Here is a 17,887-nt window from a genome sequence, read left to right on the forward strand (position 1 = left end):
ACGCCAAAATACAACTGGGGGAGAGAGGGGTTCCACTGTGCCTTTTTTCCCATATATCAAACGTTTTGTATCAAAGTTTAAAAATGTGCACTATTGAAAAATAAAGAAAATGTTTTTTTTTCAAATGTAGGCCTATCCATAATCATGCAGTTGACAATTAAGGAAATACTTCCTGATCTATGGACAGTCCAAAAAAATATTGATTGTAAGACTGACATAAATAATAGCTTTTTTCGGGGGGGGGGGGGGGGGGGTTGGGTCTCCTATAGTACAGGGTGGGGCCCTGTGATAATGGGGTTAATGAAATCTGAGAGGTGGTATGTTTCAGTTCCCACTGAGATCCAGTCTGACATCAAGTTGGTCTACTGGTATTTTAATGCACCACACCATACAAAATGTACAACAAATAGGATGGTGGAATCAATCTGTGACGGCCACGTCTTGGCTGAATGGCCTTACCATATAGCCTATATCATACAGTGATGGATTTAGCTTTATCGAATTTTATGTAACCTATCACATACACATATTAGCCTATCAAAATACAACATTTAGCTCCATTATCTACTAAAACGCAAAACACAGAGACATAGTAAAACAATATATATTTTAGATTGATGTTAGAGGAAAGAGAATCAGTCTGATGAGGGAATCAGCAGTCAAGGTCACCAGCATAAAACCAATTGTAATTTGAGTCTTCATTGTGCCCGCCTCCTACTCCTTACCCACCAATCAGCATGTCTTCTGTCGTATAACACAGAACGAAATTAGCCTAATGCAATTTGTCCTTTATATTCTCTTACAGCGAGCTTTGTAATATATAGCCTACTTTCAGACATCAGACACAATGTCAAACATTAAATGATGTAGGCCTAATGGTTCATGTATTTCCCTTATTGTTTTACACTGAACGTAGTACGGGTTTGACACCTACAAATGATGCCGACCTACAAATGCAAGGATGTGGTGAGTAAATGTGTGTTTTTAATTAGAATCCCATGAGTCACTTTCCTCATCAATATCTTTCTTGGGCCTTTAGCTAGCTATTGGGTTGGTGGAACTTAGAAGGTAAAAGTAGGTTACCTAGATAAAGATCCTAGAGGTACAGATTAATCCATATGCTGCCTCAACATGCCCAGATCATTTAGTTCCCATATGCTCGGGTATGGCTTAATTTCCTGTTCTTTTAAGCTGACCTCAGCACACACAGTGACTAGATACTGTGCATCCCAACAGCACCTCTCATCATTAGGATATCTATCCAATTACATCTCTCCCAAGTAGCTCAGACTAGAGTGCAAACCATAGACCTTACATAAAAGAAGGGTGTGTAGACCATGCATTTTACTGGGAAACATTGTATGATGATATCATTACATTGATTTCCTTCATTCTATCTTATCCTGGTGTTCAGTGCCTCTGTATTGTACATGTTAGAGCAAACTATTTAACGCAACATTTAATGCCAAGAAATAAGCTTCTATTTTCTACAAAATTATATAAGATTCAGCCATGTGACTATTGCCCTCTGCTGTTTGGAGAAAGGAAGTCAGTCACCAAGTAAGATTTTGAAAATAATGAATTATTTCCACTGCAGTGTAGACTACATTTCTTGGAAATTAGCACTCCCACACCACATAATGAGAAAAATCTCCATAGATTTGAGCGGCAAAGATTAATTTAGCTACAGACAAATGATTATTTAAAAATCCCCACATGTAGGCCTAATATGACCTACAGTGTGGTTTTATAGAATGGTTTGATTCATTTGATCATTTTGTGACGGCAAAATGCATGCCTGTGCACACACTCGCGCCAATAGGCTTACTTTTAGGCCTAGATCCATTTTTAAACATGTAGGCCCACACTGCTAAATACTCCCCTTATTGCTAGCAAGTGCCCCAGTTATCTGTGATTGAAATGAAGTAAAATGCTCAAAATGTAAGACAAAACATACACAGGAAAATAATCCACTGGGCACGGATGTCAATTCAAAGTCTATTCCACGTTGGTTCCATGTATTTCATTGAAATGATTTGGAAACAACATTGATTCAGTCAGTGTGTGCCCAGTGGGTATTGTTTACCATACATTTAGAGCGCCAGTACTGAAGTTGACATTTATATCACCTGGCACATGCGCAAAACCATGTAAAATTGGAGTATAAATGCATCACATGCATGTACTTCTGTATTGTGCAAGTGCCTTAGGTCATGAGCAAACACATCTTGATTTGGAAGATTGATTTCCATTTTATTTGGGATGGCAAGCCAGACAAAATTAAAAGGGCCTATATATATATATATATATATATATATATATATATATATATAATGAATATGAATTCGAAGGGCAAAAATGATTAAATATTAAAGCATTAGACCTCTCACTAAAGGCGTCAGTCATACAACACTTATACTTAAATCCAAACTGGTTCTCTAGCAAATTAGTAAGAATGTCTCACCCCATGTTCAAGAATGGCCTTTTCCCCTTTATTCAGATTATAATCTCTCACTTTTGTTTTTTTTATTTTTATGAAATCATTTCCAAAATATCGCTATTTTTAAAACAAGCCATAGAAAGTTGGTTGCAATTTCAGTTTAATCCACCAGAAAAGACAGAACAAATAATACAACAAATTCAACTCAAGTATACTAATTGATTAAAAAAACATTATAAAAAAAGGTATAATCTTTGTAAATTATATCATAAATAGGACTGGTGGAGTTAAAGTATGTCAAACATGCAGCTAGCAAAAATATATGGACATTTTTGTTAGTAAAAATAAAGAAAAACCCTTGAATTGTTCTAAAACTTTTGACCGGTAGTGCAGATTGCAAAATAGTTGGGAATAGATTTTCGATGTACCAATTCCATGGCACATGGTTTATAAACTGATATACAAAACAATGCCAGATTCAAAACTTTGTATTTTCAATTGAAATAATTATACAAAATTCTTGGAACCAATAGAATGTTATTATTAAGGGGGATACAACCTTCCCAGCTCTGCAGATTTTGCTGTGAAGAGACAGAGTCATTCGATCATATATTTTGGTACTGTAGCTTGTTTTTTTGTCACAGTTCCAGGAATGGCTGAAGAATTGCAACATTAAACCTGGAGCTAACTATGCAGATAGCACTACTGGGTGATTTGAAAAGTCATAGTCAATCAATCAAAAATATAATAATACTTTTAGCAAAAATGTTTATCTTTAATTTACAATCTGTAGAAACTATGAGAATAGAAATGTTCAGAACTTTTGTGAAACATCACAGCACAGTTGAAAAATATATGGCAAATAGAAATCCAATATGGATGGTGTTAAGAGATAGATGGGAGGTATTACACGGAGCTGAAGGGTGGGACTAATAACAAGATAACTAATATATACTGTGTACGAAAAAATGTATATAAGTTCAGAACTTTTGTGAAAAAGCACAGTTAAAAATATATGGCAAATAGAAACTCAAACTGGATGGACATCCGAAATAGATGGGATAGATTGAGGGTCATGGGATAGATTGAAGGACAGGACTAAAAACAAACAGTACCCGCAAAACACCAGTCTCAATGTCAACAGTGAAGAGGCCACTCCGGGATGCTGAGTTCCTCTGTCCAGTGTCTGTGTTCTTTTGCCCATCTTAATCTTTTCTTTTTATTGGCCAGTCTGACATATGGCTTTTTCTTTGCAACTCTGCCTAGAAGGCCAGCATCCCGGAGTCGCCTCTTCACTATTGACGCTGAGACTGGTGTTTTGCGGGTACTATTTAATGAAGCTGCCAGTTGAGGACTTGTGAGGCGTCTGTTTCTCAAACTAGACACTCTAATGTACTTGTCCTCTTGCTCAGTTGTGCACTGGGACCTCCCACTCCTCTTTCTATTCTGGTTAGCGCCAGTTTGTGCTGTTCTGTGAAGGGAGTAGTACACAGCGTTGTACGAGATATTCAGTTTCTTGGCAATTTCTCGCATGGAATAGCCTTAATTTCTCAGAACAAGAATAGACTGACAAGTTTCAGAAGAAAGTTCTTTGTTTCTGGCCATTTTGAGCCTGTAATTGAACCCACAAATGCTGATGGTCCAGATACTCAACTCGTCTAAAGAAGGCCAGTTTTATTGCTTCTTTAATCAGGACAACAGTGTTCAGCTGTGCTAACATAATTGCAAAAGGGTTTTCTAATGATCAATTTGCCTTTTAAAATGATCAACTTGGATTAGCTAACACAACATGCCATTGGATCACAGGAGTCATGGTTGCTGATAATGTGCCTATGTAGATATTCCATTAAAAATCAGCCGTTTCCAGCTACAACAGTCATTTACAACATTAACAATGTCTACACTGTATTTCTGATCAATTTGATGTTATTTTAATGGACCAAAAATGTGCTTTTCTTTCAAAAACAAGGACATTTCTAAGTGACCCCAAACTTTTGAACGGTAGTGTGTATATTATATATATATAGTACCAGTCAAAAGTTTGGACACACCTACTCATTCAAGGGTTTTTCTTTATTTTGACTATTTTCTACATTGCAGAATAATAGTGAAGACATCAAAACTATGAAATAATACATATGGAATCATGTAGTAACCAACAATTGAAAATATATTTTAGATTCCTCAAAGTAGACACCTTTTGCCTTGATGACAGCTTTGCACACGCTTGGCATTCTCTCAACCAGCTTCACCTGGAATGCTTTTCCAACAGTCTTGAAGGAGTCCCCACATATGCTGAGCACTTGTTGGCTGCTTTTCCTTCACTCTGCGGTACAACTCATCCCAAACCATCTCAATTGGGTTGAGGTTGGGTGATTGTGGAAGCCAGGTCATCTGATGCGACACTCCATCACTCACTCTCCTTCTTGGCCAAATAGCCCTTACACAGCCCGGAGGTGTGTTGTGTCATTGTCTTGTTGAAAAACAAATGATAGTCCCATTAAGCGCAAACCAGATGGGATGGCGTATCACTGCAGAATGCTGTCTGATGAGTCCAACATTTGTGACAGACAAGGGATGTTTAGGGTTTTATCTATGTAAATGTGCATGGCGTTGCCTACACAATTGAAAGCATCGCCACGTTTTGTGACTAGTCTTGTTCCTGTTGCAGCTTCTTGGATCTCTGCTCAAGCACATCTGCACTATGAAGCATGCCCACAGACTTGTCTGATAGTGGTGTGCAGGTCAGCTGTTTGTTTACCCGCCCCCGCCCACAATTGCTAATAACCCATCCCCAACCACCTGACTATATGTGATAAAGGGAAAATCTGAGGCATGCACCTGACCCTTACCTGCAAATATAGGAAATGCGCTGTAGACTACACTTGGTCCCTTTCAGACAACTTTTGTGAACTAAGTGTAGTTCTCTTAATTGCTTGTGCAGTGTGAACACTCCAATGGAACTCAGACCCCTCAAAAGATCCCCAGAAGTGAACCGAACTGAGGCCATCTCGAGAGGTGGTCTGTTCGGTTCGCTTGAATTCCACAGTCTGGTTCCCTTTTTAAGGGCAATGTGAACACAAAGCTCCCATTTTCACTTGTCATTATTCCCGCACCACACACTCCCCTCAAACTCAACTCGGGACCTCAAAGCCAGTTCCACTGCATTTCTTCCATTGTTCCCCTCTAATCAGGGACTGATTTAGACACGGGACATCAGATGGGTGCAATTAATTATCATGTAGAACAGAAAACCAGCAGACTCTGGACCTCGTAGGGTAAGAGCTACCCCTGCACTAGACTACTGCAGCACTGTTTCCCCTGCCATAACCCCTCACATTGGTGCCACAAAAGAAAGAAGATGATGATGTGCTGTTTTTGAATATTGATTAGCGATTGTGAAGGATGCACAGACATTACAAAATATATGTGGAGTTTTGTACTGACGCAATGTTTAGATTGTTAGTTTGCAATATGTGATCTTTCGGCTAAATGAGCTTCAAAAGCTTTTTATTCCATTGTGGGTTTGAATAGTGTGAAACGACAACATATTTGGTCACAACATAGGGTACAAAATCAACGCTAGCTCTTAAAGGGGCAGTAGCCTACATTGGGTGTGCAATTTTCAATTACAGCATTATCTGAAGTTATTATGCTAATTATTCTGTTGTCAATAAATGTACATGTTAATATCATCTTCTGATTATAATTATGGTTAATCTTTTAAATAAATGCAATCTATTAGCTTCCAAAATGTGAGTAGGTATATCTAGCTGTCCGATAACACCTTCTGGATGAGAAGGAGGTAGCTGCATCCCAATATGGCGACCGGAGTATAGGCGAGTGGGTGTGTCAAACGGAAAGTAGTGGGCATGTGGAAAGGAGTGGGTGTGTCAAAAGCTCTCTGCTTTAGGTTAGACGGTTTTAATTGAGCTGTGTTTTTTTTCTTACCACGCCACTACCATACATTGAGATACAGTACTGCGAGAGTTTGGACTTCTGTTTTGAAGCCAGAGGATGAGTCTGAGTATAACGGCCGTCGTTAGAGAAAGACCAAGGTGCAGCGGAGGATGTGTTCGTCTTGAATGAACTTTAATACAAAAAGAAAACACTTGACAAAATAAACAAAATGACAGCCGACAGTTCTGTCAGGTACTAACAACGAAACAGAAAACAATCACCCCCAAAAACCCAAAGGGAAAAACAGGCTACTTATGTGTGACTCCCAATCAGCAACAACGAACTACAGCTGTGCCTGATTGGGAGCCACACACGGCCCAAAACAAAGAAATACAAAAACATAGAAAAATGAACATGGAACGCCCACCCAATGTAACACCCTGGCCTAACCAAAATAAAGAACAAAAACCCCTCTCTATGGCCAGGGCGTTATACTGAGTTGTATTTCATTGATTTTTACAACAAATAATAGTTTTTCAACAAATAATTGTGCATTGTCAGTATTGATGATGGGTGTACTGTTGCTTCATGTGTCATATGTGTGTGCTTACTGTGACTGTCACCCTGATATTGGCTACTAGGTAACAATTTCCCACGCTATTTCCCATGTATCAAGGTGACATCTAGATGGTTATCAATATTAGTTATTTATTGTGTCGACTGCTCTCCTACTTGAAATAAAATCATGTGTGAGAAAAAACAATCCACGTTGCTCCTGTCTACGACACGACTATGATAACTAGTAGGAAGCTCTTCAAATCAGCAGGTAACAAAAGCCAGAGCACTGGTCACCGGCTTACTATCGAGAACTGTGCGCCCCTTTTCACTGCATGTTCTGTCATTTTATTATTTTGCTTTATGAGATTGAAAATGTATACCGGTTTGATTGAGAAAGGCGTGTGAATATTATGTGATGGCATGATAGTCTGCTTCAACGTTTATTTGAGCTTTCAGCTATAAAAATTTGTTTTAACCAGTTAATTGTTCATGTTCAACCCTGCTTGTTGAAGTTAGGGTGTTGCCTGGTACAGAGTACCAGCAAAATAAATAGTGGCAGTACGCCATACCGGTAAAGCTTGAGCGCATCACAATAATTTAATCAAAGATGGCATGAAAACTGTAGGCTATTACACCACAATGTATCATTACCGCCTGTCAGTCGCAATAGAAATGAGCGAATGGATTTAAACGTGTGCTATAGGTATTATGCGGTGTGGTTCGAAGTTAACACACATTTGCCAAGGCAGAGATGATTGGCCAAGACACGCGTGGGCAACAAGACTCATCAATCAATTTGGGCTACAAAAGTAGACCTATTATGACAATCACTGAATTGTCATACACTTTTTGCTGTTTGTAACATATGCCTCTTGCCATTCTTCAAATGACGGGTGCACAATGAACTGTTTGGATGCTGGGATTATTTTAGTGGATGAATGTGCGCAGGTAGCCTACTTTTTTGTTTGACAATCAGATGAAAACATCATGACTGGTTGTGTTCATGCCACATTAAAAGTCAGTACATGTTTACAGTAAAAAATGACCTGTTTTTACTATTCACTAAGCATAGTGGATATGACCCCTTCATAAATTTCAATTTTGTAAATAATCAATTAAAAAGACAAATCTAAAAAGATAAGTGGTTACCCAAACCTTTCTGACTTTCTGGAATAGTTCAAAACACTCCTGTAAACGGAAAATATTTAAATATAACCCTAGCAAACATCTGAATTGAGATTTTAACCCGTGGTATTTTCCATTGGGGGGAGAACTGCTCTGATGTAGTAGGCCTACATAATCTCAATTTCTACTGAGCATCTGCCCCAGCCTGGTCTCATAGACTAGATGTAACATAGTAAATTTAAATCTGCAATACCCAAATTAGTATGATATTTTACATTTGGTATGGTTACATAAGACATATGGTTAGTTAAAGAAAAAACGAAAGTAGGGTGGTTGGTCAGGGTGGATGGATGGGCATGTAATGCGAGTTCAAATGTCCTCACGGACAACTTTAGCATTTTAGCTAATGAATAACTTTTCAACTACTTACTACTTTTTACCTACTTAGCATGTTAGCTAACCCTTCCTCTAACACTAAGCTTAACCCGTTTAGCTAACCCTTCCCCTAAGCTTAAAACCCTTTAACCTATTGTATTTCATAACATATTCTACGAAATGGGTGATGGACACCCACAAATTAATACACACCATACGAAACGTAACATATGTACTATATCGAACAAAAATATCAACGGAATATGTAAAGTGTTGGCTTCATGAGCTGAAATAAATGTTTTCCATATGCACAAAGAGCTTATTTCTTAAAAATGTTTTGCACAAATGTGTTTACATCCCTGTTAGTGAGCATTTCTCCTTTGCCAAGATAATCCATCCACCTGACAGGTGTGGCATATCAATAAGCTGATTAAACAGTATGATCAATACACAGGTGCACCTTGTGCTGGGGACAATAAAAGGCCACTCTAAAATGTGCAGTTTTGTCACACAACACAAACCGGCTCCAATGTTGTTTTAGAGAATTTGGCAGTGCGTCCAACCAGCCTCACAACCGCAGACCACATATAACTACGCCAGCCCAGGACCTCCACATGCAGCTTCTTCACCTGTGGGTTCATCTGAGACCAGCCACCCGGACAGCTGATGAAACTGAGGAGTATTTCTGTCTGTAATAAAGCCCTTTTGTGGGGAAAAACTAATTCTGATTGGCTGGGCCTGGCTCCCAAGTGGGTGGGCCTATGCCCTCCCAGGCCCACCCATGATGGTTCCCCTGCCAAGTCATGTGAAATCCATAGGTTAGGGCCTAATGAATTAGTTTCAATTGACGGCTTTCCTTATATGAATTGTAACGCAGGAAAATAGTTGAAATTGTTGCATGTTGCATTTATATTTTTGTTCAGTATAAATGGAGAGTACAGAATATAATGAATTGCTCTGAGACCAGGTTGGTTGCCCAGGGGGTGTCTCAAGGTACATCGGTGGTGGTTGGTGCCGTTTAAGATTAGGGAGGACGATTTATTTATTAGCAGGGTCTTACTTCTATTACAGCATATTGGATGACTGTCATTCATATTCCATTCACCAGCTCAATGTAACATCCATAGGTTTAGGCTATAACGTGAACAACTAGCAACCCAAAGGTTGTGAGTTCGAATCTCATCACGGACAACTTTGGCATTTCAGCTGATTAGCAACTTTTTAACTACTTACTACTTTTTATCTATTTTGCAACTACTTAGCATGTTAGCTAACCCTTCCTCTAACCCTAACCTTAACCCTTCCCCTAACCCTAACCCTTTAAGTTAACACTTCCCCTAACCCTTTAACCTAACTCCTAAACTTAAACCTAACCTTAACCCTAAATCCTAACCCCTAGTCTAGCTAACATTAGCACCTAGCTAAAACTCGTAACATATCATACATTTTGCAAATTTGAGACATATAGTTCATTGAGCAAATTCGTAACATATAATACCAATTGTCATTCATAACATATCATATGAAATTGGTGATGGACATCCACAAATTAATACATACCATACGAAACGTACTGTGACATATCATACTAAATGGAGTGTGTCACCAGGTTGGTTGCCTCAAGGTACATCAGTGGCGGTCGGTGCCGTTTAAGATTTTGAAGGACAACTTATTTATTTATCAGCATGGCCTTATTTCTATTACAGCATATTGGATGACTGTCATTCATATCAGACGGGCTCATACATAAAACATTCTCCAGCCTATTGTCTACATCTTTTTTAAAGTAGTGGGACTGCCACTCCTTTTGCATTTATTGAGCTTTATTAAAGAGATACAGTAGTAGCCTACTGTTTTGAAAAGACGGGAAAGATGGGAGGAGGTAGCTGATATCAAATGAAATGACATTTTAGCTTGTGATAGCCATAACTCGCATTTCCGAGCATCTTTGCAGGAACACGTCATTTCTCAGTACTGCAGCCACAGTGCGAGCCACACACACACACACACACACACACACACACACACACACACACGATGCCATTTCTAAATCGGTACAAAAAGTGGATTTAATGTCTTTCTGAATATGTCCTTGTTATCTGAGTTCCACCTGCAACTGGACAAATACGTTTCTAAGATACAGGTAGGTCCCTTCCGAAATGAGAATGAAGACAGTATCGCCAAGTAAAAGGTAAAGTCAAGTTTCACCATCATTGTAAAGCCGTAATTATTTTGTTGCTTTGACAAAGTAATTTCTGAAGATTATTTATTTAGTGATTCATTTACGTGTGTCCCTCATTTTAAGGTCAACCCTATTATGTGAACTGAACTCTCGTTTTAATATTGTGAAACTATTCCTTTTAAAATATGATTTTTCAAAAGGAACATTGAACATCTAATAGTCAAATCATAGAGTTAAACCAGCTGAGCTGTTTCTACTCTTTTTGTCAATTTTCTGGTGTTTGGTGGTGGAAAAGTGAGTGGGTGGAGCATAACACGTCAACCCTGTAACCCATACATAGACAGGCTAGCCATGAACCTCTCATAAAAAAAAGAATCATTGTGAAGCTTGCAGTCAATTGCCACTCCCTGTTTCACACAACAAGCTTCCATTCCCCCTGTCACAAGTGGATTTATGGCTGATTTAAGAAGAAATCATATACCCTGTTACTTTATTTAGCACTTAATAGGCACTTACTATAATATTTTTGCTTTTTTATTTAACCTCTTGAGATGGGACAACATGTTTATGAAGATGAACATGTTAGAACTTTATGAAGTTGAGAATAAAACTTCTTTTGACCAAGTTACACTTCTCAAAAGGCACCGAATTAGTGGAATGACCCATTAATTCATAAACTGACTTTCCAAACGTTGGTCTGCAGACCTTCTTCCTCTGTCAAAATAAAAGTTGCCCACAAGTTAGCGCTTGCTTGCGCACATATGGCACATGTGCAGGACTTTTTGACATGAGGTGAAGCAGAGAGGAAGTGATATGTCAGGCACCTGCAGCAGACCCATGGTTGGAAAGGCCCAGTGCAGTCAAAAGGTTTTATAAATATTTCCACACTATGAGGTTGGAATTATACCACATAAAATTATATCACAAATAATTGTGCCGGATCCCAATGGTTACATATCCATGGCTTGGACAGGAAAAGGAGAGGAGTGTGGGTATGAAGTTAAGTTCAGGGAGGAGGCGAGGGCTTGGTCGATAAAGTTCCCCGCGGCACCGGAATCCACTAAAGCTGTAGAGTCAACAGTCGAGGGACAGCCAGCCAGTGAAGTGGGAATCAAAGGGTTTGGTGGAAAATGATGATAATGGAATAGTCACGCCTACTCTGGGAGACGGAAGGACACGGGGCTGCCCCTCTTCTCTAGTGGACCCCGGGTTGTGACGTACCGGACACCACTGAAGCTGGTGCCCCTCCTGGCCGCAATAGGGACAGAGCTCCAGCTGTCTCCGGCGACGCCACTCTGCCACGGAGAGGTGTGTGGCCCCTACCTCCACGGGTTCAGGTTCTGCCTCAAGACAGCCAAAGGTGGGAGGTGAGTGGCGAGGTTGACACCGGCGCTCCCGAAGAAGATTATCCAGACCGATGGCCATTCCGATGAGAGTGTCCAAGGGTATGTTGTCATCCAAACATACCAACTCCATCTGGACCTCTTCGCACAGTCCACTGTGGAATAGAGTGTGGAATCCCAACTCATTCCATCCGCTGGAGGCTGTCACGGTCTGTAAGGTGAGGGTGTACTACGAAGCGGTTTGAGCACCCTGCTGGAGTTGTAAAAGTCGCTCACCTCCCCCTCTGCCCTCTGGAGAACGGTCGATGACCGCCCTGAAGAGAGCCATGAACCTCTCATAGGAACCCAGCTCCTCTTCTCCTCTCTCCCAGACGGCCGTAGCCCACTCCAACGCCCATCCGGTCAGCAGGGAAATGACCGTGGCAACCATATGTATTATTTTATTGCAGTTTATTGCAACGTACCGGCCACCTACTTGTCTTCTTCTATGGATTACCTGCCATTTATTTTCGGATCTTTCAAGGGCACAGCTGTGTGAAGATATGAAGAGAACAGAGGCTAGCTTGAGCAGCAGCGACAATTCTATCAGCAGAAATGAGTAACAAAACTGCCGTTATCACTTCTTTGTGCGCTATGTTCCCACCATGATCTCACACACCTGCTAAACTGCCACATAGACAGAGGTTGTATTTTCCTATAAAGGCTGAGACCCAACTCTTATTTGTTGGGCTCTTAACACTGCACTGTTGAGTGGATTGTTAACCAGCTCCAGATTTGCAAATCTTATAATTAAAAAGTTGTTGTTTGGAAGAATCTGCAGTCTCTCTTCCTTTTGATTAGAATTTCCACGACACCTTCCATGGTGACATCACCATGTGGTAAATTATATACCAATACAAAAGAGAGCTCCAAACCTCTGCCAATAGCAGCTAATTTCTCAGGCCACCCCCAGACAGTCCTAGCAAAACTCTTGCTTGAGAAATTGCCCTTTGCTAAGAAGCTATTTTTGTTACTATTTGACCATTTTAATTGAAAACAATCACTGTTAGGTACATAATTGTTACCCAGAAAGGATTTGATATGAAGATAAAAACGGCATTGGATCGATAATATGTTCCTTTGGATATTCTGTCTCAAATTCCGCCCTACATAATAACCAAAATCTCAATTTTGGACTCATCAGACCAATGGATAGATTTCCACTGGTCTAATGTCCATTGTTTGTGTTTCTTGGCCCAAGCAAGTCTCTTCTTCTAATTGGTGTCCTTTAGTAGTGGTTTCTTTGAAGCAATTCGACCATGAAGGCCTGATTCAAGCAGTCTCCTCTGAACAGTTGATGTTGAGATGTGTCTGTTACTTGAACTTTGTGAAGCATTTATTTGGGTTGCAATTTCTGAGGCTGGTAACTCAAATGAACTTATCCTCTGCAGCAGAGGTAACTCTGGGTCTTCCTTTCCTGTGGTGGTCCTCGTGAGAGCCAGATTCATTTCCAAAATGGCGCCGGAAGAAATGGCAGCACTTTTACGGGCACCTAACCAATTGTGCTATTATGTGGGGTTTTTTCGCGTTATTTGTAACTTATTTTGTACATAATGTTTCTGTAACCGTATCTTACGGCAGAAAAGAGCTTCTGGATATCAGGACAGCGATCACTCACCTCGGATTAGACAAATATTTTTTCAACAACAAGCAAGACTCACATGATATTTTCCAAACAACCGGCAGGGCCGACATCCCAGTTATTCGCAAGAGGAAGCGACGCAGGTACAAAGGACGAAGAGCCGGATGCCTCGTGAGGACCAGCAGAAGGCGAGTAGGAAAGCTGCCGTTACCGTCAGTATTACTCGCCAACGTGCAATCATTGGACAATAAATTAGACGAGGTACGATCACGAATATCCTACCAACGGGACATCAAAAACCGTAATATCCTATGTTTCACGGAATCGTGGCTGAATGATGACATGGATATTCAGCTAGCGGGATATACGCTGCACCGGCAAGATAGAACTGCTGGTGCACGAAATCAAAGGAAGTCTCTAGATTTTGCTTGCCTGAATTAGAGTATATTGTGATAAATTGCAGGCCACACTATTTTCCTAGAGAGTTCTCAGCTATACTTTTCGTGGCTGTTTATTTACCACCACAAACAGATGCTGGCACTAAGACCGCACTCAATCAGCTGTATAAGGAAATAAGCAAACAGGAAACCACTAACCCAGAGGCGGCGCTCCTAGTGGCCGGAGACTTTAATGCAGGGAAACTTAAATCAGTTCTCCCAAATCTCTATCAACATGTTAAATGTGCAACCAGAGGGAAAATAAATTCTAGATCACCTGTACTCCACACACAGAGACGCATACAAAGCTCTCCCTCGCCCTCCATTTGGTAAATCCGACCACAACTCTATCCTCCTGATTCCTGCTTACAAGCAAAAATTAAAGCAGGACGCACCAGTGACTCGGTCTTTAAAAAAGTGGTCAGATGAAGCAGATGCTAAACTACAGGACTGTTTTGCTATCACAGACTGGAACATGTTCCGGGATTCTTCCGATGACATTGAGGAATACACCACATCAGTCACTGGCTTTATCAATAAGTGCATTGAGGACGTCATCCCACAGTGACTGTGCGTACCTACCCCAACCAAAAGCCATGGATTACAGGCAACATTCGCACTGAGCTAAAGGGTAGAGCTGCCGCTTTGAAGGTGCGGGACTCTAACCCGGAAACTTACAAGAAATCCCGCTATGCCCTGCAACGAACCATCAAACAGGCAAAGCGTCAATACAGGGCTAAGATTGAGTCATACTACACCAGCTACGACGCTAGTCGGATGTGGCAGGGCTTGCTAACTATTACAGACTACACGAGCCTACCAGACGAGCTAAATCACTTCAATGCTCGCTTCGAGGCAAGCAACACTGAGGCATGCATGAGAGCATCAGCTGTTCCGGAGCATCAACTGTGTGATCACACTCTCCGTAGCCGACGTGAGTAAGACCTTTAAACAGGTCACCATACACAATGCTGCGGGGCCAGACGGATTACCAGAACGTGTGCTCCGGGCATGTGCTGACCAACTGGCAGGTGTCTTCACTGAAATTTTCAACATGCCCCTGACTGAGTCTGTAATACCAACATGTTTCAAGCAGACCACCATAGTCCCTGTGCCCAAGAACACAAAGGCAACGTGCCTAAATGACTACAGACCCGTAGCACTCACGTCCATAGGAATGAAATGCTTTGAAAGGCTGGTAATGGCTCACATCAACACCATTATCCCAGAAACCCTTGACCCACCCTAATTTGCATACCGCCCAAACAGATCAACAGATGATGCCATCTCCATTGCACTCCACACTGCCCTTTCCCACCTGGACAAAAGGAACACCTATGTGAGAATGCTATTCATTGACTACAGCTCAGTGTTCAACACCATAGTACCCTCAAAGCTCATCACTAAGCTAAGGAACCTGGGACTAAACACCTCCCTCTGCAACTGGATCCTGGACTTTCTGACGGGCCGCCCTCAGGTGGTGATGGTAGGTAGAAACACATCTGCCACGCTGATCCTCAACACTGGAGCTCCCCAGGGGTGCGTGCTCAGTCCCCTCCTGTACTCCCTGTTCACCCACGACTGCATGGCCAGGCACGACTCCAACACCATCATTAAGTTTCCAGACGACACAACAGTGGTATGACTGATCACCGACAACAACGAGACAGCCTATAGGGAGGAGGTCAGAGACCTGGCCAGGTGGTGCCAGAATAATAACCTATCCCTCAACATAACCAACACTAAGGAGATGATTGTGGACTACAGGAAAAGGATCACCGAGCACGCCCCCATTCTCATCGACGGGGCTGTAGTGGAGCAGGTTGAGAGCTTCAAGTTCCTTGGTGTCCACATCAACAACAAACTAGAATGGTCCAAACACACCAAGACAGTCGTGAAGAGGGCACGACAAAGCCTATTCCCCCTCAGGAAACTAAAAAGATTTGACATGGGTCCTGAGATCCTCAAAAGGTTCTACAGCTGCAACATCGAGAGCATCCTGACCGGTTGCATCACTGCCTGGTACGGCAATTGCTCGGCCTCCGACCGCAAGGCACTTCAGAGGATAGTGCGTACGGCCCAGTACATCACTGGGGCAAAGCTGCCTGCCATCCAGGACCTCTACACCAGGCGGTGTCAGAGGAAGGCCCTAAAAATGGTCAAAGACCCCAGCCACCCCAGTCATAGACTGTTCTCTCTATTACCGCATGGCAAGTGGTACCGGAGTACCAAGTCTAGGACAAAAAGGCTTCTCAACAGTATTTACCCCCAAGCCATAAGACTCCTGAACAGGTAATCAAATGGCTACCCGGACCTTTTGCATTGTGTGCCCCCAACCCCTCTTTTACGTTGCTGCTACTCTCTGTTTATCATATATGCATAGTCACTTTAACTATACATTCATGTACCTACCACCTCAATTGGGCCGACCAACCAGTGCTCCCGCACATTGGCTAACCGGGCTATCTGCATTGTGTCCCACCACCCGCCAACCCCTCTTTTTACGCTACTGCTACTCTCTGTTCATCATATATGCATAGTCACTTTAACCATACCTACATGTACATACTGCCTCAATAAGCCTGACTAACCGGTGTCTGTATATAGCCTTGCTTCTGTTATTTTCAAATGTCTTTTTACTATTGTTTTATTTCTTTACTTACCTACACACACACACACACACACACACACACATACACACACACATACCTTTTTTTCGCACTATTGGTTAGAGACTGTAAGTAAGCATTTCACTGTAAGGTCTACACCTGTTGTATTCTGCGCATGTGACAAATAAACTTTGATTTGATTTGATCATAGCGCTTGATGGTTTTTACGACTGCACTTAAAGACTCTTTCAAAGTTCTTGAAATGTTCCATATTGAATGACCTTCATGTCTTTGAAGTAATGATGGACTGTTGTTTCTCTTTGCTTATTTGAGCTGTTCTTGCCATAATATGGACTTGGTCATTTACCAAATAGGGCTATCTCTGTATACCACCCCTACCTTGTCACAACACAACTGATTGGCTCAAAAGCATTAAGAAGGAAAGAAATTCTACACACAAATTAACTTTTAACAAGGCACACCTGTTAATTGAAATGCATTCCAGGAGACTACCTCATGAAGTTGGTTGAGAGAATGCCAATTGTGTGCAAATCTGTCAAGTCAAAGGCTGGCTACTTTGAAGAATCTCAAATATAAAATATATTTTGATTTGTTTAACACTTTTTTGGTTACTACGTGATTCCATGTGTTATTTCATAGTTTTGATGTCTTCACTATTATTCTACAATGTAGAAAATATTAAACATAAAGAAAAACCCTTGGATGAGTAGGTCTGTCCAAACTTTTGACTGGCACTGTAAATATGGAGACTGTTTAGTGCCAAAAATAAGTAGTTAAATACATGTACAATTGAATTACAAATGTTTCTTGATCTGTCTTATATCGCTCAGATATACTGTAGGACAGACACTTCAGAACAAATTTCCTTTCGAATTTTTTGGGGGGAGTATCTGTCGTTCCATGTATTAATAATTTCTTGTATTTATTTTTTATTTTTTAGGGAATCTGTTTTTCCATGTATCGGCTAATAGTAGTTAGGCCAAAAATAACGTTTCATCAAATATTGTTTTATATTTTCTTTAATACTTCAAGGGTTGTTAAAATTCTAAATCACATAGCAAAATGATCCTTGTTATGACCTTCTTTAAACAATTCCATATAGCTTAGTAGAAATTTGACAAACTAACTTGTTGGAAAGGTGGCATCCTATGACGGTGCCACGTTTAAAGTCACTGAGCTCTTCAGTACGGGCCATTCTACTGCCAATATTTGTCCATGGAGATTGCATGGCTGCGTGCTCGATTTTATACACCTGTCAGCAATGGGTGTGGCTGAA

Source organism: Salmo trutta, chromosome 1 (genome assembly GCF_901001165.1).
Source record: "Salmo trutta chromosome 1, fSalTru1.1, whole genome shotgun sequence".
Lineage (NCBI taxonomy): Eukaryota > Metazoa > Chordata > Actinopteri > Salmoniformes > Salmonidae > Salmo > Salmo trutta.